Raw genomic sequence first — 23195 nt, 5'->3', positions numbered from 1 at the left:
GGATCACAGGGGCTTCTGAAAAGAAACAGTCATGGTGGAAACAGGGTCTATAACAATGTGTAACTATGCGTCTCTTCCAGGTCCACCTTTAGTGAGGTCCCTTTAGGAATTTGCAGTTGGCCATGATAGGTATTTACAGCCAGAAAATAGGCATACAAATCAGAATGTAATAAATATATTTTGTCCAGAGAGCCTGTTGTTAAATACTTACTAGCATACCACAGTTCTTATCTTTATTATTCTCTGCATCTAGTATCCATTGCTGGGAGATATTTAGTAGATTATTACTGGGCCAGCAATATTCATGGCAAGATTTGTTGAGCTTGACATAGAAAAGAGGATAAAGACAGGGGATAGTGAGTCAGGGAGAGCACAAATGGGTCAAAGGGGATAATTCTAAGGGGATAGATGGACATGAGGTCTCAAGGGAGCAGCTGATACTGCTTTGAGAAGCAGTGATTTTTAGGGAAGCACTTGGGACAGTGGAGGTCCCAGTTGGCAGCAGTGGTGAACTTGAACAGAAACTTCATAGAAGAAGACATATGATTGGCCAATAATGATGCTCCACATCATTAGTCATTGGGAAAATGCAAATTAAACATATAATGAGATACCATTTCCCTCCTAGTAAATGGCTAAAATCCAAAAGACTGACATTCCTGAAGCTGGAAAATATGTGAAGTACTGGAACTCTCATACATTGCTGATGGGGATATAAAATGAAACAAACTCTTTGGAGAAACCTGTCAGTTTTTTATAAAATTAAATATACATTTATATGATTAAGAAACAGTTTCATCCCTGAACTTTACCTAAGTGAAACAAGAACTTAGGTTCACAAAAAGACTTGTACAAAGACAGCAGCCTTGTTCATGTTAGTGAAAAACTATAAAGAACCTACATGTCTACCAACAGAAGTATGAATCAACTAACTGTGATATATTCACAAAGTGGGATCCTATTCAGGAGTAAAATAAAAAGGGGCAAACTTCTGATACATGTAGCATATCAAAACATAAGGTCAAAAACATCACTGTAAGCTAAACACAAAATGGTGCACACCATATGATTCCACCTACATGAAGTTCAAAAATAGGCTAAATTAATCAATGAGGATAGAAAACAAAATGGTGGTTTCTTTTGGCAGGAGATGAGTGAATTAACTGGAAAGGCCACAAGGGAAATTTCTGAAGTGATGGAAATATCTATCTTGTTTGAATGGTGGTTATGATTATAGACAATAGACAAAGTTCAAAAAGCTAAACACTTCAGATCTGTGCATTTTATCTTTAGTGAATTTTACCTTAAAAAGTTGATAATATATACATACACACTATATCAATTTTCAATTGCTGCATAACAAATTACTCCAAACATTAGAGCTTACCCCAGCAAATGTTTATCATCTCACATAGTTTCTGAGGGTCAGGAGCCTGGGACAAGCTTAGCTGAGGGGTTCTGGCTTATGAAGTCGCAATCAAGCAACAAAGTGATAGTCTTTTATGACTGATTTCCCAAGTGGCCTACAGGGATATCTGAGAACACTTGAGGCAGGAGGCTTCATCTCCTTGCCACACAGGCCCTTCCACAGGGCTGTTCTCAACATGACTTTCCCCGCAATAAGGGATCCTAGAGGGAGAACAAAGCCATAGTTCTTAATAACTAATCTCACAACTGGCAAGCCATCACTTCTGTGCTGCTCCATTGATCACACAGACCATCCCCAGCAGAGTTTGGGAGGGGAGTACACAAGGGTGTGAATGCCAGGAGGTGGGATAATGGTAGGCCACTTTCAAGTCTGGGTCCCACACTCGCATATTTTATGAAGTAATTAAGCCGTGCCTGACAGTGTCACCCAATATCATGCTCATTATTTTGTATCCCAGGAACCCTGGAAAAGAGGTCACATCTCATACATGCATCTTGAGCATTGGGAGATCTCAGTGAAATCAGTTTTAGCTGAGAGGGGAGGGAAGACAGGGCAGAACACACCCCTTAATAAACCTAAAGGGGCTGAGGACTCCATTTGCCAAGAACAGAACAAAGCAGTGAAATCTCTGGCCAGGACAGGAGAGAATTAGACAAATGACTGAAGAAAGCAGAGTCGGGGGGCGATATTTGGGATATCTGAGAACACTTACTGCCTGCCAGGGCCTCACCCGCCCTTGGTTCTCCTCTTCCTTCTCTGACTGAAATTCTTGAACTCCTTTGCTGGCGTTTTCTTCTTTACCCTGGAATGACCTTGTCCCCTCTTTTCAAGACTGACAACTCTCCCTCCTCTCAGCAATAGTTCCTTTCTCTGCTTTTACAGCGCCTCCTTTGTTTCTGTGTCCTTTTATTTTATTGTTTGACTTGATTGCTTGTTGTTTACCTCTCTCTATCACACTACAGTTTGAGTTTCATGGACACAAGGACTGTGTCTTATCTGTTTTCATACTTCCTGAAGTGCCTTGCACACAGTAGATACCCTATAAATATTGGTTGAAATGAAATGGCATTTTTCAATTCTACATCCTGTAGCCCAAAATGTACAAAGCTTCATATTCTTTCTATTAACCACCAAATTAGTCAGTCTCCTCCTCTCACACACACACATTTTGTCCCCTTTTTTGGAGCTCATGACTGCAGGCATAAGCCAGGGAGTATTCATGACTTTGACCCTGATAATAATAGTTGATGCTGAAATTAAAAAGAACAACAGAAGGACAGATTACCTCTACAAACAAAGAAGAAGCCTAGTTCAAAAGGGCAGTATCTCAGATGCAGTTGGCAGTTCAGGAAACGAATGAAACATTTCATGAATTTTTTGCTTACAGATTTCAATTCTTATACTTTTTCTGTTCATGTATGCAAAGCACTGTGTTTATAATGCTCCCTAAGCATCCTTTTCATCACCGCTCCTGGTCATTCTTTAATTAAAAGTCCATTATAATCACCTTTTCTCCAAGGAAGGAGTTTTTATCTATAGTAAGTGGATTTTTATTACACCCTTGCAGTTTTGGTAATGTAATGTGGTGTTCTTATCTATTCCAAGGACCTTCTGAGTCCCAACTACTTCTGTGAGGTATGGGTCTGATTTTGGACAGGTATCCTGGGTCATACTTTCAACAACTTCAGGGGTTTTCCAGGCTGGAAGAAGGAACCGCGCTGATATCACTCTTGGAGACACAAGTAGGCTAAGTGCCCAGGTGGTCTCTGTCAGTAGGATAGAATCCAGTGCACGCTGTCCCTAATCTGTCCCATTACTGTGGTTCTTGTCCTAGAACTCAAACCCAGTCCGATTAGTGAGTCAACCCTGACCCAGGCTACAAGCCCTGCCCATGGGTGGACTCCAGAATTCATTAACCCTGGCTGCCTGTCTTGCTATAGCCTTACCTGCTGTGAGTCAAGGTCTTTCCCCATAACCTGCAGGGCATTTTACAGGCATCATTCAACATGAGTAAGGGGCTAAATATGAGGATGGGACTTTGTGCTTCTCTTTTCCTACTTAGTCCTTTGTTGAGGCTAGGCGAGTATGTAAGAGGCAACATTATATATTTAGTAGACAAGCCCCAAATCTGGAGTCAAGCTAATCTAGATTCTTCTTCCCACTTAGGACTCTTATCAACTATTTAGTCTTGGACAAATTACATAGCCTCTTTTCTCATTTGGGAAATGGGAGGAATAATACATGTAAAACAGGTTCATTTCAATAATTAAGTGAGCAGAGGTGTCTGAAAGCCCTAGCATGTTGTACATGCCCAGTAATGTTATTTCTGTTTCTGAATTCCCTTACAGGGAGTCTTGCCTTACCAGTCCAATGAGTCTACTGAGTATATCACCCCAGATTCTATGCTCAGCTGCAGTGTCCACCACCACTTCCCTCCTGTGACTCCTTGACTACCGCTGGAATCCATTTCCGTGACTCCTTAGACGTGACACTAGCCAAATCAAACACAAGGTCCTTGTGTCCCTTTGGACTTGTTATACTGGATTAATGGTTGCTTATTTTGGGGTACAACCTGTAGTTGATTCACTTTTCCCTGTCTTAGCCTTACCTAGTCTCAGAGCCTCCCATTCCTCTGCTTAGTGCCAGTAAGGCACAGGCAAACAGAAAACAGTATTCAGTATACAAATTTGGAGTTGCACAGGCTGGACTTAAATCCCATTGCCATCATTTCCACACTTTGTGACCTTAGGCAAACTCTTTAACTCCTCCGAAGCCTCAGTCTCTCCATCTTTAAAGAGAGCTTCAAAGTCTTACCAAGCTTTAAGATGATGGGGAGAATCACATGACATAGAACATATAAAGCTCTTAGCGAAGTACCTAGCAGATAAATGAATGCTCAATTAATATTGGTTATTATTTTATGCTTTGCTGCTGAGCCCAGCTATGCAATGATGAAGCAATATTTGAATATTGCTCACCTGTCAGTAATTGGAGTCAGGCCTCTAGTGTTTCTGCCAAATTAGGCAATCCCCATTTTTGCATGATGAATTTTGGGTAAAGGGATATGAGTGACTCATTTGATATACATACATTTGAGTATGTTTTCCTTTATTTGCTTGATCTCTATTCATGAGTAATGGCAGAATTCAGATGCAAAATAAGGAAAAAGTGATCAGTTAGGATTCTTAGCTCATCTGTGTCAGTGAAGTATGTACACAAGCCACAAGGAAAAGTGAGTCTGGAAGAAAGGTGATCTGTAAGCAGTCTAATAAAATAATCTTCATGAAAATCTCCAAAGGCCCAAACCAAGCAGAGGTATAGGAAGTAAAAGACCTCAGGAATCCTGGGCTTTAGTGTGCCCTAACTGTCAAAACCACAAAAAATTACATTTATCAGCAAATGCCCCCGGGCCTCTGTGGTTTGGAATCCTGCACTCAGGACCAGCACAGCACTGAAACCTTGAAACATGCATTTCCGTGGCTGATACCAGCCATGCCTCAGGGAAATACTTCCCCCAATCAGCTGACCTATGTATTCAGAAGAAAAGACAATTGCATCCCCAATCCTTGAAGATTTGTGGGCTGTGCGGCTGCTGATGTGGAAGTCAGAAACTGCTTAGGAAGGAAGGGGGTGTTTGAATGGCAGCAGCATTTAGATAAAGAAAATAAAAACAAATTGCTTAACTTGTCAAATTCTTCCTGTATGAAGAATGTGTGAAGCAAGATACTGGTTCTTTATATTGGCAACTAAATGTAGCATTGCGAGTGTTTTAGTTTTATAAAAGCAATTAATAATATTTAATGACTTTTTTAGAAAGTTCATAAAATATAAGCTTTATATTTTTGATATTTCTTAATTATGATTTGTAGTTGTCTTTTAATTTTAATAAATAATCTGAAGTTTGAGAGGAAAAGTAACTTTGAAAGCACAGGATAAATTTCTTTATTTTAGGTTTGCTCTCTTATATTTTTGATTAAAATATAATCAAGTTTTGTGTACTTTGGACATAATTACATTTTTATTTTTAATACCTTAGATCATTATTATCAATAGTCTAAAACTCTGTGGAAATTAATAAGAATAATATAATTAGTAATTTTGCTAAAGTGAAGGCAAAAAATACATTTGATGAAATAAATATGTAATAATTTTTTAAATTGGTATGGTTTTACTTGATTATTCACCCAGATTTTGCAAGCCCATCAAATGAATATCCAGACAGGCACAATATTAATTAAATCCAGTCATCCTTGATATTTTATAGATGTTTAATTGTGTAAAAACAATAGCTTTACATATTTAGAAAATTTTTGTCATCAGGGAGCTATACTTGTTAAGGTAGGTGGTGGAATCTACTTTATTAAGCTGTCTGTATACTTGCATTATAACTTTTAAATATTTAGATCTAAGGTGTAGAGGCTTCCCTTTGCACCCTTGATGTGGGAGTAAGGTTGGGAGCAGGCCTGTCGGTGGTACACAGTCCTCCCATCCAAGACTGATGAGACAGAAACAAGAGAAATGAAGTCAGTGATGCCAGTCTGAAAACCAACTAACCAACTAACCAGCCAACCAAAGACACAGAATGGACATCAATAGAAAACAGCCACTGGATTCGTCTGTCTGCTCAGATCACGGCATTTACATCCTAAACACTGTCACTCTGAAAGCTGAATGCACTGCCCATAAATTTAAGGCAAATTTGTCCTTTTTAAATGTTTATTTTATTTTGTTAAAGAAAGGCAGGCACAGCCTGGAGAATCTTTCATTCTTGATTTTATTATGTTCAATCCCTTGGGCACGTGCTAGTGTTGAAGTGGAATCCAATAGTAATATACTTAATTCAGAAAGTCCATATCTAGGTATTTTGACATTCTTAGAATCATAGATAATGACTAGAGGTGACTAGAGACATAGAGCTCCAATTAAGAGGGACTGACCAGAAACTCAGAAGAAGAAATTTTCCATCTAGGGTCTCTCACTGACTCATTGAAAAATGGTATCTGGATACTCTTCAAATGTCAAAAGGCATTATCTCTGTACCACCAAGGACAGCACTACCTTTCCAGAACAATCAGATGATCATCAAGGTAGAAAGTAGCTGAAATGTACAAAAATCAACACACCCACTTATACACATACACACACACAGATGCGTGCACACAAATGACACCATATCACCAGCCCTGGGTTTGGGGTTCAGAAAGGCCTGTGCCAACACACTGTGTTTTTTTATGTTCTACAGATCAAAGAAGAGAGAGCAAATTTATTATTCCTGAGGTGAGGTATTTAAGAAATTAGCAAGGATTAGGCAATCCTTTTTGAAATATCTCTTTGGACTTACTTTATAAAGTTAAATGAAACAATGAAATCAGTGTTCTGTATCAAAGTCTAATCTCCTGGGGAATAACATTTTACTATCTGGTTCAATTGCTCTGTAGTTGAGTATGTATTAAGTCTGAGACCTACACATAAGCCACAGGGACAAAACAGGTTCCTCACTGCCACAGTCTATACTTGTAATCAGACAATCAATACGGTTAACATATGCCAACTTTATTGGAAGACACTGAATGAGCCTGTATGAGATCCATGATATTAGGGAAATAAGATGATGCTGTATGAATGGGGCTCATTGTTTGCCTGTATTTCAAATGTTCTCATTTTTCGCAACATTTTTTGGAGAATTCTTAAAAGGCCTTTATTGATAGAGATACTCATTAAATGTCAATTATAAAAAGAGGTGTCGCTGATGTAATGTAATATAATCTGCTTTTACATAAGGGTTTTTATGCCAGTTTGTTGAAGAGTACTTTACAAATCCAGTCCTATCACCAAAATCCAAGATGTAATTCATAGAGGCTAAGAAAATTGCTTTCAAGATTTAAATTCAGATGTTTGAGATATTTGATAGATTCAATACTCCGAAAAGATTGGCACAAATATGGCACCTGACTGTCTTCCTTTGTGGTAATTAGACATTAAATGCTTACTCATTCGGTAACCATTTACTGAGCATCCACTATGTAGCAGGTCCACATCTGGGCAGTGAGAAAAAAAAGCTATTGTCCTCACCTTCTGATGACAGAAACAGATATGTGAATACATTGATAACAACGCAGTGTGATAACTGCAACAGAAGTGCAACTTATGGAATGTAAGTCTAAGGACAATGTAAGGAATTTGTGCAAGTTAGAGTTTGAACAGAGGGTTAATTCTCAAAAGTTGGTCACAGAACCACAGAACCACCATTATCTGGGAACTTACTAGAAATGCAAATTCTCAGGCCCCAGAATTACTGAATTCACTCTAGAGTAAACCCTCCAGCTGATTTTCACTTGCCCAAGTTTGAAAACCACTGGCCTAGAGCAGTGATTCCAAAGTCTGGTGCTTATTAGTATCACCAGGGGAGTGCTTAAAAGTCCCAAAGCTCAGGCTACACCCCAGACCAATTAAATCAGAATCATTGTGGGTAGATGGAGTGATGTCTGTGTAAGGTTTTAAAAGTCAGATAAGACACTTCCAGGAAGACACAGTGTGGATAAAATGAGAGTTCCTGTGGCCAGGATTCTCACCTGGCCCTGGTTGACTAGCTCACTGCACACCTGTGGGCAATACATGGCTGTTGACTCTATATAAAGAGCTCTGCCCAGTACTCTGGGCATAACACGGTGGCATGGCTGCAAGGCTGCAGGAAAGCAGAGCAGAGGTTGAAGTGGCAGCGCCAAGGACAGAGGCCCAGGGGATGGCTGTGCGGGCAGAGGGGCCCAGAAGATGGCTGTGTGAGACAGCTGTGTGGGCAGAGGGGCCCAGAGGTTGGCTGTGCAGACAGAGGGGCCTAGAGGGAGAGACCGGCTTGCTGCCTGCAGACTCGCTCTGAGTGAACGGGATTTTAGTGACTGACCTGCCACCTGGAAATAAAGTTGGGTATAACCCTTTCACCCCAAGAACGTTTTGCTCTCAATGTCTTTGGTCACATTGAATTCATAGCAAACTTGCCTGGGGCTGAAACCCATTGGCAAGACACATAGTGAGAAAGCATTTCATGCAGAGGGAAGATTCCACAAAGGCTCGGAAGCATGAAACAGCTCATCTGTATATTGGAGGTAAAATCAACACTGTTGCTGAAGCATAAAGTTTGAAGGGAAAAATAAAGGAAGAATGAAGTGGGACTGCAGACGGGTCAGTTCACAGAGAGCCATGACTTGGAGAAGGAAGCGAATCCTGGTGATATTTTTTTCTGTTCTTTGTTGGGAAGCTGATTTGGGTTCCATTTTACTACCTACCCATCTTTACTTCCTGGGCTTGGCTTCACTCTTAAAACCATGTCTCTCAGCTGAGGCTGTTTGTAATTAAAATCAGTGATCATTTAGCACTCAACAAAACTCAGCCACAAGCTGCTCTGAACGGAAGGAGAGAGAATTGGTAGCAGATAACTCAGAAAAGAGGATCTGAGACAAAGTAAAAGGGCTTCAGAAAAGGAAAGGGTTGCTTTATATTCTTGGTGGTGGTGGTGGTGGTTGTTTTTCCCCCAGCTGAATCGGGGAGGGACCCTGGAATAAGTACATCTGCCCTCTAAGAAATCAAAGCCAGACACAGGAAGTGGGTGGCAAGAGCTTTCTAAAGAGCCTCAGCTGCCGCATGCCTTCTGTCTGCTGTGGGCACAGCAGCTGCACAGACCCCTCTTGTTGGGAGACAAGACAAGATCCTTTCTGTGCCATGACCTCAACCTCCTCTCCAGTGATAGAGAAGAGAAACTGAAATTCTTCCCTGTGACTGAGCACATGAGAATGTGACAGTTATTTGGGGTAACAGGTTTCCTGTGGGCCCTGCAGCCAACAAGAGCGATTGTGTGGCGCACACACCCGGGTTTGTGCTGGAGCCAGGGAGAAGGAGGACAAGGAGACAGGGGTGGGCCATTCTTTGATTCATATAATGAGACTATTTCTGAGAGACAGAGATGGGCAAACACCTTAAGCCACAGCCCTCTTTCATCTCAGTTGATGGCAAAGCATCCAGCACCTCCACCCCCACCCTGTTCACCCTTCCTCTCGGCCAGCTCCCCTTGGACGTGTTCACACTGTCAGATTCTCTAACAGAATCTACTCTTTGAGTTGGATTCAAGGTCAGCTCTAACCATGTGTTCACATTCACAGCCTGCTGATGAGATCAGAGCAACTACGAATCATCTATGAGGATAAAGATTAATATCCAAGTCTGTACTGACTTTATTTGGTTCAAATTTCTATCTTTGAAATATGGAATATAGTATATGGAAGGAAAATAAACATGTAGGGCAGGATGTATCAGCTAACTGAGCCCGGGGTGGTGGTGAGCAGTTGAAACTCATTTGGAATGAGTAAGCTCGTCATGTGATTCTGAACTGGCTCCTTCAGCCATTTCAGCACCATCCCCCATCTCCATACATCATATCACACCACATATTTGGAAGAAAGGGCCAAGTCCATTTCCTCCTGGTGGGTGATTTGGTTTTCCTCCTCAGTTAATTTTTAATACATCTCTTTTGGTTGTCTGTTTATTGTCTATTGAAGCCTTACTCATGGCCGAACTATGGAAAGCATTCTGTGTGGCAATATGATAGAATAGTTCTTAAACCACAGGCTTTGAGAATCATTCTGCCAGGTTCAAATCTCAGTGTTATCCCTTTGGGCATGTCACCAATCTAGTCTAGCCTCAATTTTCTCATATATTAAATGGGAATAATGATAATAGACTTCATTTATTGGATTAATATGAAAGTTCATATAAACTTATTCAAGTAATATGCTTACCATAGTGCGTGACACATAACAATTGCTCAATAAATGTTACTTACATATTATTGTGAACCATCATTTTCACTTTATATGTACACCTCTCCCTATTGCAAAGTGGAGGGGGGAAACAGTTTTAGAGAGCTTGAATTCTGGCTCAAAGTTACACCACTTATAAGTGGGAGATTCAGGGTTCAAACTCCTGGGGCAAAGTCCATGCTGTTGAACGCTACACTAGGAAGCCTCTAACGAATAATTACTTTTTATTGCTTGACCATTTAAATCCACTTTGACATTCCTTCTCAGAATGATTACTGGTTTGGCCTATGAATAACTTGCTCTCAGATCTTATGCTTTTCTGCCCTTGTTTGATTCCTTCTCTCAGTTTGCAATTTTACTGTTGTGTTTCTGCACTGTACTCAACAACAGTTTTTAATACCGTCTGTTATAAACTAGTCATTTTGCCTCCATGCATTCCTAAAGAGAAGACTATTTCTTAAGAAAAAATAGAATAAAGCAGCAACAGATTTCTCAGATGTAATCATCATGATATGCAATGAATATCTGAGCATTTGCAGGGTCATTACACTTTCAAATATTCCTTTTCTTTTGTGCCTGGAAAAGGCTCAGTGATACTTCCAGAGACAGCTGGCTGTTGCAGTCTGGGTGAAAAGCTTCCTCAATAGACCTGTGCCCAGTTTAACAATGAGAGAACAAAAATGATGTGAGCTTTAGATACATGTGTGTACATACATATATACATTACATGTAGGTATATATTCATGTATGTAGGTGTGTATACATATACATACACATGCACACCGATATAATTATCTTGGACTATTAGGAAAGATAGAGTTGGCTTTTATAGGCTACATTCACAAACCACCACCAGAAACTGGAAGGCAAACAATTCAGTTGCCTACCAAGCTATTGAATTGAAAGAACCGAAACTGGATGGTTTTCCTGGGACTATTTAGGTGTAGATAACTTGAGAAGTCAATTATTGGAAGTCAGTTGTTTTCACATGTATATGATATCAAACAGGTTCATTTCAGATGTATAATATCGAATAAATTCTTCATAATTATGACAAAAAAATGGTTATATAATGTCCAGCAGTAATGAACACAATACATTTGTACAAATGTTGCCAACTGATATGTTATTCTGTTTGACTTTCCAATTAGCTGCATAGCTGTGGTGTCCTGGGGCGGGGACTGTATTTTGCTCATACTTTTTACAGCCCCTTCTAGGGATATGGTACTTGGCGTGTAGTTTTTTGCTCCGTAAAGAAGCTTAATTAACTGAAACTCTCTCTTTTTTAGAAACCTATTATATAACTGGGTAAGAAGTTACAGGTTTAAAAATGTTTTTCTTAATCTTTTAAAAATGATTCAACATTTATCTAGCATTCATTGTGTCCAAGACATGCTTTGGAGGAAGGTAAATCAGTGTTAGACAGAAAATAGGTTAAGTCCATCTCTGCGTTCAGGTAGGTCCCAGACTAATTGCAATACAGACCTGTGCCTTAATAATTATCAAGCTGCAGATCTTGTCTCTAGGCTGTGAAAGTCTAACCATATTCTAGAAACAGACATAGAATCATTTCCTGTTTTAGTCTTCACAAACACAAGAAACTGTTTGTATCTGTGTTCTTCACATTTCTCGAAGTTAGCTCTGGGTTGCAGAAGAGCTCAGGAAAACCACATCAGAGGAAACCCAATTTATTTTTTTCATTTCCCATGCATGAAAATAGTTGATAATATGAATTATTAAGAAACTGCTCCCTGCTGCTGGAGACCGTGTGCTCACCCTTTCCCTCATGACCCCTTAGAACGCCATGCTTTATATGCTGGGACAATGGTCACGAAGTCAGGAGATTCCAGGCAGGGCATGTCCATTAGCCACTGCACTAGTCATTCTGTAAGCACAGCTACACTGAGTGATCATTTCTGGGGGATAAATAAGGGGGCAAATGGAGGTTCAAAGTAGGTTGAAGCTTGAAAATGCTTGAAAATGGTCATTTTCTGTGTACTACGTCACTGAAATATTTATTTCATCAGAGATCTGTCTGTCCTGTCATTTATTCTACACACATTTACTTTAGTGTGCCAAGTTTCTTTGACATGTTAGGGACTCGTGCATGAAAGATGTAGATCCTGTCCATAAGGGATTTATACGTCTGGCTAGACTATTTGAAGGCCACATTGCACCCACTCCAAACCCTTCTGAAGGAACAACTGTTAGATTCTGAAACTCTACACAGTGTTTGCTTTAAGAGACTACAGCACAGGAAGTCCTGAAATATGCCACCGAGTATGAATAGGTTGTGAATGATTTTCTGCTGCAGCTTAATGCATACTGTAGCCAAGGGCAAGATATCTCATAACTAATTATATTCATTTTGCACTTAACAGAGACATTTGAAGTACAGATCTTAAAATGTGTCAGTTGAACTGTTAAAATTATACTCTCCCTAAGGAAAACAATTCTCTTCTCTTGCTGTACTTTAGGCTACATTTACAGGCTGCCAAAAAGCTTTATTTAATTTTGGGGAAAAGTCCGTCCAACTGTTGTCAGGGTTCATGTAACAACCAGTTGCTTTGCTGATCTTTTTTTTAAACCTTGTAACTGTACGTTTGTGTTCTGGTGACCCAACTTTAGGCTACCAAGTGCGACAGAATTGAAAGACTTGTTTCAAGCAGGCAATGAAAAGAATGTGCATTCCTACAGAATTTTGGAGTTTCTAATACTTCCACTCAATGCATTATCTCATTTAATTAACCCAATGGCTCTGCAGATAGAGGTGCTGTTAGCATCTCTGATTTTCAGATGCAAAATCATCTGCAGTGCCAGAGTAGGAATTGAGCATAGGTGTTGAGCCTCCAAATCTTGTTTTACCACATCATGTTTCTAAAACCCAGCACGTGATGGGATAATCTTTTGCCAGGACCATGTTTTCAATGTGACTGTTGATACCATATTGCCAATGTTGTTTAGTTTCTTTTAGTGTGTTATGTGAACAAATCAGAATTCTAAATCTGGAGTTCTCTAAGAGGAACCTCATTTGTTTTAGATGTCAATAGGGGACTATTTGAATCTCAGGAATCACGAGGCAGAATGGTATTTAGTGGTAGCCTTGGGCTTCTTTTTTTAAGGAAAGAAGTAAGAAACACCTTTAGTTCTGGACTTGACCCAGAATTTATCTTACAGTAGGTCTCTAAGGACAACCAGTTGTTGTAGACAAAGCAATGGAATTGGGCCTTTAAGTTAAGCTCAAAATACTTTCAGCAGAAAGTGACTTAAATTCACATCAGCCAATATTCACAGAGTCCCTCAAATGTGCAGGACACCAAGTAGGTATGTGGGGGCAGGAGGGGCAGGCAGTACATCCTGTTTTGCCCAGAACAGTCCTGATTTATGCCAGTAAGTGTCCTATCAGCTTAGGCAACAGACCCCTTCACTCTAAAATGTTACATGGTCAAATTAGTTAGAGTAGATACAAAATCAAGAAAAACTTGGACTGTGTCCTCAAGGAGGTTATAATTTGATGGAGACCAGGAGAAGGGATATAAGGAAAGTATCCCTATACATGTAGAACAAAGCAGAATGGTCCAAGTGAAGTTTTAAAATGACATAAAGCAAATGTTTTGGGAGTTTAGAAATACGTATTTAGTTGGGTTTATTCAAGGAGAAAAATACCGCTTTATGTCATTTTCAACAGCAATGATGAGAGTTATCAAAGAAGTTGGGTATATACAAAACACACATCAGTGTAGAGAACCTGTGATTCAGATGCCTGTTTTGTTCTAGTTCTCAGGAAGATCTATTTTGTTCTAGTTCTCAGCTGAGCTACACCCAACAATTTGAAACTTTCTGTCATCACAGGGCACTAACTGCAGAGAATTCAGTGTCTTGTCTGTGTGGGTCTGTATTTCCATCAAATTCTGTTCCTGTTTCCTCCTGCTCAGACTGACAAGGACATTAGTGTGATGATTAGGATATGTGATGCTTCTGAAACAAGAACACACTCTATAAAAACACAGATTCAAAATACTTTCCCCTCTAGTCTTATAGTGAAAGTGCCTATTTGAACTTCATAGTTTCTGGAAGTAAGAATATAAATTCTAGGCTGCTTTCTTCTGTGAACAGTCTTCATCTGATTATTTAAAGCCTTCCACTTTCTGGTTCCTTCCTATATTGAACTATTAAATCTCCCACCAGTAGGGACTTGTCCCCATCTTCCCTCATCTATTTCACAGCTGTTGTAGGAGAAATTGTTTGCCACCTTGCTAAGGTATTTATTTTTAAGACTTTAATGTCTGTTTGCATGTGAAGTACACTAGACCCTGTGGGTGATAAGAAAGAGAAGTAGTAAACAATGGCCTTTGACCTGGGTAGAGTGGCCACATACCATAATTTGCTTAGACAGTTCAGATTTGTGCCAAGTGTCCTGACGTAGCTATTGACAACATCTCTTTTCACTCTCAGATGGTCTCAACTTGGATAATAAATTATAAGGCCGCCTAGACTCTAGAGGCCTTACATTTAGTTTGGGAGATGGGAGACACAAACAGAAAAAGACAACTAACGCAATAAAGCAAGGTGTGACGAGTGCCAAATACATGATCTGTGCTCTTGGTGAGTGGAAGCACGTTTTAGGAAAGGCTGCTGAGAACTTCAGTGATCTGACAAACTGCCTGAAGATGAGACTCAAGTTGTCTCTTGAAGAGCACATAGAATTCAGGCAGTGAAGACAGAAGATCATGCAATAAACTCTTCACTTGACAGACTGCTAAAATAAAAGCAAGGCACATTTTTTTTCAACCTGAATGAGTGCTTGTAAACACGATTCCCTCCCCTCTTCTAAGCAAGGAGATGTTACAGGTAAACCAGCTGGGCAGCTTGAACAGAAAACCCATTTTGATCTATTTAAATACATGGGTGTTTTTCAAATGTTCCCTCTGGTTCCCCACCACATTAACGAGCCATTTGCCTTGCTGACATAATCACTACCCATAGTTATGGAGGGGCCAGAGCATGTGCCCAGGCAAGGAATCCCGAGGGCAGCCTGGGCTTCAGTGGCAGTTCTAAGATGTGGAATTGCACACAATACCCATTTTCTATTTGGCTGCATTTTCAACCATCCTCTTGGTGCATATGGTACAGGGACACCACGGGAAGTAAATGTTGAATGGGAACACATGCATAGGTCTATAAACTCGATTTTCAAAGGCCTCTTAAGGAAGTAATGAAAAGTGTCCATCAGTATTACTCATTACTCAAAATGTTGATAGAGTAGGGTTTAATGCTTTTGAACCTAGGGTGTGAATGTCACAACAACCCTGACTTCTTTGAACATCATTCCATTAAATTAAACATACCTGACAGTTCTCTTCTTATAGTTTGATTACATCAGTGATTTTTAGATAAGTTTTTAAGATTGAAACCTTTTATTCAAACATCTTAGAGGTAATGGTAATTTGTAGGGGACAGAGAGTGCTGGTTACGAACTCAGTATCTACTCTCCCCTTCCTTCTTATTAACAAGGCTCCAGTTTTTATTTGGAAGAGCAATTTGCCCAGCTTAAAACAATAAAAATGAAATTTCCCATCTTCCCACTTACCTAAAAGCAGTTACATGACACAGATCTAGACAAAAGAAGATACAGTAGGAGATGTCCCAGAAATTTCTTTAAAGAGGACTAAATCATCTGGCATGTATCTTTTTACTCTTTTCTTTCCTTCTAGCCTGGCTGAACTGTAGACATGATGGATGGAGCTTTGACAGCCTTCCTGAGAACATGAAAATGGGGCCATACTCCAAAGATGTGAGGACAGAAAGCTGTAAGGAACTTGGGTATTAATGATAATCATGAAGCCACCACACCAACCCCTGAGCTGCTACTTGTGAACTTGTTTATGTGATAAGGAAAAAGTTCTTCATATTACTTATGTCTGTGTATTACTTATTTGAAGGTTTTGGCATTAGCAGAAAAAGAGCACTTTAATGCAAAACTGTTAAGCTGATAAATGTTAACTTGTAGAATCTTAAACTGACCAATAGGACATTTCTCTGGTTGGAATAAAGGTGAATGGAGACCAGACTTCTACCTACCATAGTATTTGAATTATAAGATATACATTAAGCAACTTTGGGTTAATGTAGCATTTCTGATGGCATTAATAATGAAGTAAAGGACCACTTCTAAATTAATCATATTAGACTCATGTCTTAACCCTCTACCCTCCTATATGGCTAAAAGTAGAATGTTCTGAAGGTAAAAGTATTGGATAAAACTATTACTTTAGAGCAAGTGCTAATCACGAGTGCTCTAATCCAGACCTTAATCAGTACTGAATAACATGCCCTTTCTCAGTTTAAGTGGGGAAAGACAGGCACAGAAGAATCAAGGAGAATATATTTTTAAGTATCTACTAATGTCTGGTCATTTTATCTTTATTATCCTACTTAAGTATCACTACAAACCTATAAGAGACAGAGATCCTACAGGTTGTCAGACTGCAGTAGGCACTATCCACATAGAATACAATGAAAAGAGGGCCTGCTGCAATTGTGCAATGTAATGCCCAGAAATTAGAGGACATAACCTGTTTCATTTATCTAGTGTTCCTGTATTTGGAGAACCAGTCTCCATTTCATAGCAATCCTCTGCCATTCATAGGGTCTGGTGGGCCTGACTATTTTCCTCCGTAGGTGTCCTCACCGTAGGCGCACCACAGACTCTCCATCTCCTATCCACAGTTGATTCATAACTGTTCCTAATCAATGATAGACCAATGAGAGTACTCCTGGGACATTTTCTGGAGCTACGGGGAATGATATTTCCTTCCTCTTGGATCCCAAATTATAAAGCACAGGTGAGCCTTTAAGCTGCTAGCAGCCAGCTCACTGCGATGTATCAAGAGCTTGTCTGAAAATGGAGCTGTATGTAACATGACTGGGAACACAGATCAAGTTATGTTGAAGGCACTGGAATTTTTCTGTTACATGAGTCCATTAATATCTTTTTCTTAAAAAGCTAGCTTGATTTCTATTTCTGTCATTTGCTATCAAAAAGTTGAAGCTAATGCAGGTAGCTATTACCATCTCTATGAGGTTCAGAGAGATTAAGTACATTGGCTAAGCCTAGCCACTAATTAATGGGGAACAGGATTCTAATATGGGCAATATGGCACATCCATCTTCTTTTCATTACACTATGCTGCCCCCCCACACAGAAGAAAATCAATCACAATTTATGGAAATCATGTTGATTTATCATTAGGCTTTCTAAAATATATCATGTCTACAAATACAGTTTCCACATCCCCAATTTTGTGCTAATTCTTTCTGGTAAATTTGTGAAGCAGACTTATTACTCCTTGTTATGGAAATATTCCCATATTTACAAAGGTATAGACTATTTCAGTGGGACTTGTCAATGAATCCTTTCTGAACACTTACTCTGTGCATGGCATTGGATTAGTAGCTACCAAGGAAACAAAAGGATGAAACAAATGGAAATAACAGTCTAGAACACAACACATTTTTAAGTCATTATATTCCAAGAAAGAAAGTGGTAAGTGCCATAGCACCAACACAGATAAAATCCTATTGCAAAAAAGGGCGGGTCATAGGGGAGGTGCTATTTGAGCTAAGCAATAAAGATCATACATGATTAAATATGAGACAATGTGAGCAGGGCATTTTGGGCTAGTGCTGTTGAATAGAACTTCCAGCAATGATGAAAATGTTCTATAGCTTTCCTGTGCAATATAGTAGATACATGATAGATACAAATGCCTATGGAACACTTGAAATGTGTCTAATTCAATAATTGTATGGCTACACACTACATGTATTGTGTCTCTGTAAGATACATGAAGCCATCAGGTTCTCAGAGGGCAGTGGAAATGTGGAGAATATAGGTTAAATGTAGGTAAAATATGTGTGGAAAATTTGAGGATGAGTTTGTGCAAAGAGTGCATAAAGAGGCATCTTAATACATATGCTATAGAGACCTTGTCCATTAGTTTATGGCATAAACCTGAAGCCATTTATCTTATTGTTTGATAAAGAGTTTTTGTTTTGCCACAAAGCTCTTTGAGCTCTAGTCAATTAAAAAAAACTGAAAGTTTGTGTTTAAGTAAAAATCATGTGCTTAATTTCCATTTTTCAAAAAGGTTGAGGAAATGACTGTGTAACTTGCATACAATGTTTGCTGACATTTCCCATCTGGATAAGCAATTGTTACTTTGATGTTGTATACAAACCACTCCAAAACATAGTGGTTTCAACAGAAAGCATTTATATTCTTGTTATGTTTTGGGGGATATAGGCAAGACACAGCTAGGTGATTCAGCTGCTTCAAACTGCATACTGGCTGCCTTTGATTCTAGCTTGAAGGTTTGATTCTGGTGTGCTCCAAATGTATTTGTCTGATGGAATGGCAGCTACAAAGGTCATGCTCCTTTCATGGATTACCAGAGTACAAAAATGAGATCATGTCACAACATTTAAGAATCTGACCCATGTCAAGTTTTCCAACAGTTCATTGGCTAATGCATGACCTATGTTTTAATCTAACATCAGTGTACAGGGGAAGGAAAATGAAGATTTGCTAAATACTAATCCAAACTATCACTTTTTGTGTCATGGGAGTATCACATTGTAGCCAAAAGATACAAATCTGATGAATAAACACTAGCATTTATTTCAAAATTTATTAGTTAAAATTTTGCTTGAGGATGACAGTTTCACACGTGCTCTAAAGAATGTTTACTTATCACTCTGTGATGCATGACTTTTCACTTAGATCAAGTGACTATTTCACAAGTTACTCCTTTCTAATTTCAAGAGCTTTTGTACACATTTTTAAAAATGAAGCAATGGCTTGTATGCTGGTTTCATTAGCAGAATATGAACTTCCTAGAGTTAAATTATGCCAATTTTATATCAATGTCATTGGGTGTTTCTTTAAAAATTAGTTAGTTGCAACATGATTTAGTTTTTAAAATGTAATTCATGGGATCAAAATAAAGCTTTTGGACTTTCACATTATTAAAGTGAAATCCCAGATATTATTATTAAGCCTTTGACTGTAAAATCAGATAAAATATTCTACACTGAAGACAAAATGTTTGCTTTTGCAATACTAATGGGATGTGAAATTTGGTGAATCGAATTATAAAACCCATGGAGCAGAAATGCACTTGGAATTGGTTATGGATCATACATAATCCATAACCACTTTTAATTATTTCAGTTGTAATGAAATGAAATCGAAGACGTCTTGTGAAAACTTACATATACAGTTAAACTTAACCATAACATATTTTTGTCATCTCTGTTGTTTATATGAAGCTGATGTTAAAAAGAAAAAGAAAAAAAACAATGACAAAGAAACAGAAAATTATGTTACGAAAGTATGAGTTTTCTCTCTTTGCTGCCCATCTTATACCAGACTTTAGAAATACTTAAACTTCTTTGAAGAACTACTTTTTATACTGTTATAAATATCCTGCCATGGTATTGAACTTTTGTTTTGAAAATGAGAACTCTAAATTTTGTCAAAAATACTTAGAAAACTTATGAAAATACTGGAAAGAAATAGAGCCTCAAACTGGCTTTTGAAGCTTGTAATGATTACAATTCTTACAAACAAACTTTGCAGATGAAAAGACATTATAGTGTATTCCCACAAAAGCATGGAAGGAATTGAACAAATTAAATGATGACATCTCACATGGTAAACAGAATTTAATTTTGAAATTCAATAATTGTGTTTTGAAATATCTCAGCTTGTGAGAAAAATCTTTTCATGGACTCCCCTTTAAAATGGATAATTTATATTATATATCAGAATGAAATAAAATTAAGAAGACCTATAAGGTCTTAACTTGGCAAAACATTAAAATAATTGCAAAAATTGATAAAGGTTATTTGATGTGTTTTGTCTCCCAAAAATATTTGAAAAAGGAAACACTCTGAATGAAGTATGTAAGACAGAATCTTTAAGAGTTAGAATAAAATATTTATACAATTCAATAAACTCCCTTAAGATATCCTTCATTGAGCAGAACTTACTCTGCAATTACAAAATACCTCAGCAGCTTTAGATAGAGTATTTTCTCTGTAAAAAATTTATATTCAACACAGAAAAGTCAATTAAGGTTGTTAAAATATCAGATTTATTAACCACTAAGAAATACAGCTTTAAAGAAGATTGTAGGCAATTTTGTAGGAAAAATTAAAATAATAAGACCACTAAAAAATACAATCTTCAGAAAATTTCCAGGGTCATGATACTAGATCTAGGTATAGCTTTAGGTGATTAAATTACATAAATAGAATAATTGTTCTCCTTATCCTATTTTTAATATTCAAATAATTATAAAAAGAGTATTTTAAAAAATTTATTGTACATGAATATATGTTATTCTGAATTTTTACACATTTTAAAAATATTTTTTGAATAGAATTATTTTTAGACCAAGCAATATATAATAATAATATAGGTCTAGAGTGCTGGAATATCCCCTTAGGCCCACCACCATCACCAAATTGAAACTCAGCCTCTGTAGCCTTACAGTCCTGCTAACTCAGAGCATTTTTGCAGACAGACAATCGATGAGAACCTGGAAAAGTAATGAGCTTCTTTATATTCTTATATGGCATTCCCAACATTATACACTATAATTGTTTTAAAAGATTACCTACTATCCCAGATAGTCTCACCATGTAAAAGAAAAACAGACCACCCTGTCCTGGTTTCCTATGCTGGAGATGAGACTTCCAGATGCATTCTTTTAACTCAGCATCGGTGATAAGTGGAAATTCCGGATTCAATAAAGGAAGTTGCACCAAAGATTAAGCTTATTAATGAAATGTTTTTACTAATCACTGACTTCTCCTTCCTCTAGTTTCTGGATAAACAAGTTAAGACTGCTGAGTGTGGTGGGCTGGCCCCCAGGTTTCCCTGAAATGCACTGTCTGGACTCCTACTGAAAAGCACATCATTGTCTGAGTGTTAGTCCCTGAGGCTTGCAGGAGCTTCTGTGACTTGCTCATTCTTCAGTGTTCAAATCATCCAGCTGCTGCATCAACACTTTAAGGTTGAGTGTCTGACACTGACTGGCCAGGCGCACCCTTATTACTGGCAGTGGATTATTTTTCACTGTGCTAAGACCTCAGATCAGCCTATGCCTCAAACAGACTCAATCCGCCATGAAGGTAGAATATGTCAGGTTGAAATTGCCAAGAGAATACGTACTGGATCACTTTCAGGTCTGGATATAGAGTTTCATAGCAGGTTGGAAATGGCATCAGGGAGAAAAAGTGGGCTAATACTGAGGGCAATTATCCATTACCAGCCTGTTCCAGCCTCCCTTTTAAGAGTAAGGAAATAACTGATCATAATCATGGCTTACATTCTCCCAGGCTTACAGAGTGTCCAGACAGGCGTGGTTTTAAGTGCTTTATCTATCTTATCGCATGTAGTCCGCATCACATCTGTAGGTGGTATTTCCCTTTCATGTGATTAAATAAAAGAATGCCTTAAATGCTTAACACAATGTTTAACAATGCTTAAAGAAATTCAGTTTACTAATCGTCAATAAAGACTTAATGTGTTGCGGTTATAAAGCAATCTTTCAGAATCCTACCAGTCTAAAGTAGACTCCCCCTTCAAAGAATACAAAAGGTAGAATAGTAAACAATTATGCAAGTTTGCATTCCTTTATTTTAGTGGCTAATCTTAACAAGTGAGGGCAAGACAAAAGAAATTTCTTAACACCAATCCTAGTGACTGAAGTATATCCTGTGTTCAGATGTTGATTACATATGATTTCCCTGGGCCAGGGCCTTCCCAGTCAAATAAGATATTTTTGCACAGTAACCAGAGATTCAGCCTCACGACCTCAATTTTATCCAAGAAAGGAATGGATGGGATACCTGAGCAGACAGTGGGAATGCTGTGTTCAGAGTTTAAAAGCTTGTTAGCAAAGATGCTGTGGGAAATTCAGGCATTGGTTAAATGCCATTTAATGCCATGTCTCAGTTGGAGAATTTATGACGCTAAGAACACATGTTGCTAACATTTTTTAAGAGATTAAAAGTGAAGACTCTATCACTAAATTGCTAAGTGTACATTTTGGAAGTAACACTTAATGAAACTTTATATCTAATTAAAACCTTTAACTGAAAAAATATTTGCCTCAAAAAAGGACACTAAAACATTAAACATTAGTTTCCTAGGTGGCTACAGTTGGGGTGGGCAAGGGACATGATGGATGGATATGACTAAGTCAAGGGCTTTGGCCTCAGGCAAATAGGACTAGTATTAAAACATGACTCAGAGCCCATCCAGCTGTGTGACTTTGGGAAAGAGGTAAAGCTACCTCTTTACATGTGTTTTCACATCTGTAAAATGAGGTAACTTTAAAGAGTCTTTATAAGGATTATATAAGATTGTACAATATAAGGTACTGGACACATGGTTGGTATGCAATAAATGGCAGTTACAATGATGATCATGAAGAGGACAAGGAGATTTAGGAAGTCCCTTAGATTTCATAAATCCTGCACAGCAGAAGGGTCATTTTCAAGGCACCCACCATAAATGATTTTCTCATTTTGCCAAATACTCAGGCATATCTAACCCCTCCTATCTGCACAACCAGCTCAGAAAAATGCAGTCCTGGTCAGGAGAGGATAGGGAGATGGATTTAAGTGTTCCTCAATACCTCACAGGTGATATATATTTGCATCTAAGGGGCCCCAAACAACCTTGAGCATGTAGACATTCAATAAATAGAACCAAGCAGAACAGGAAGCACATTTAACAGAAACACCATCCCCTATAGGAAACAGCCAGGATTTCAGAGTTTCCCAAAGGACAGCAGGGATGTGAAACTCACAAATGTAAATTCCATGGAATACAGAAATTATCAGTGGTTCAACTGCAAATGACCAGAGATAGGGAACCAACT

The sequence above is a fragment of the Manis javanica genome, chromosome 10, assembly GCF_040802235.1.
Source record: "Manis javanica isolate MJ-LG chromosome 10, MJ_LKY, whole genome shotgun sequence".
Classification (NCBI taxonomy): domain Eukaryota; kingdom Metazoa; phylum Chordata; class Mammalia; order Pholidota; family Manidae; genus Manis; species Manis javanica.
This window is presented reverse-complemented; position numbering follows the sequence as displayed.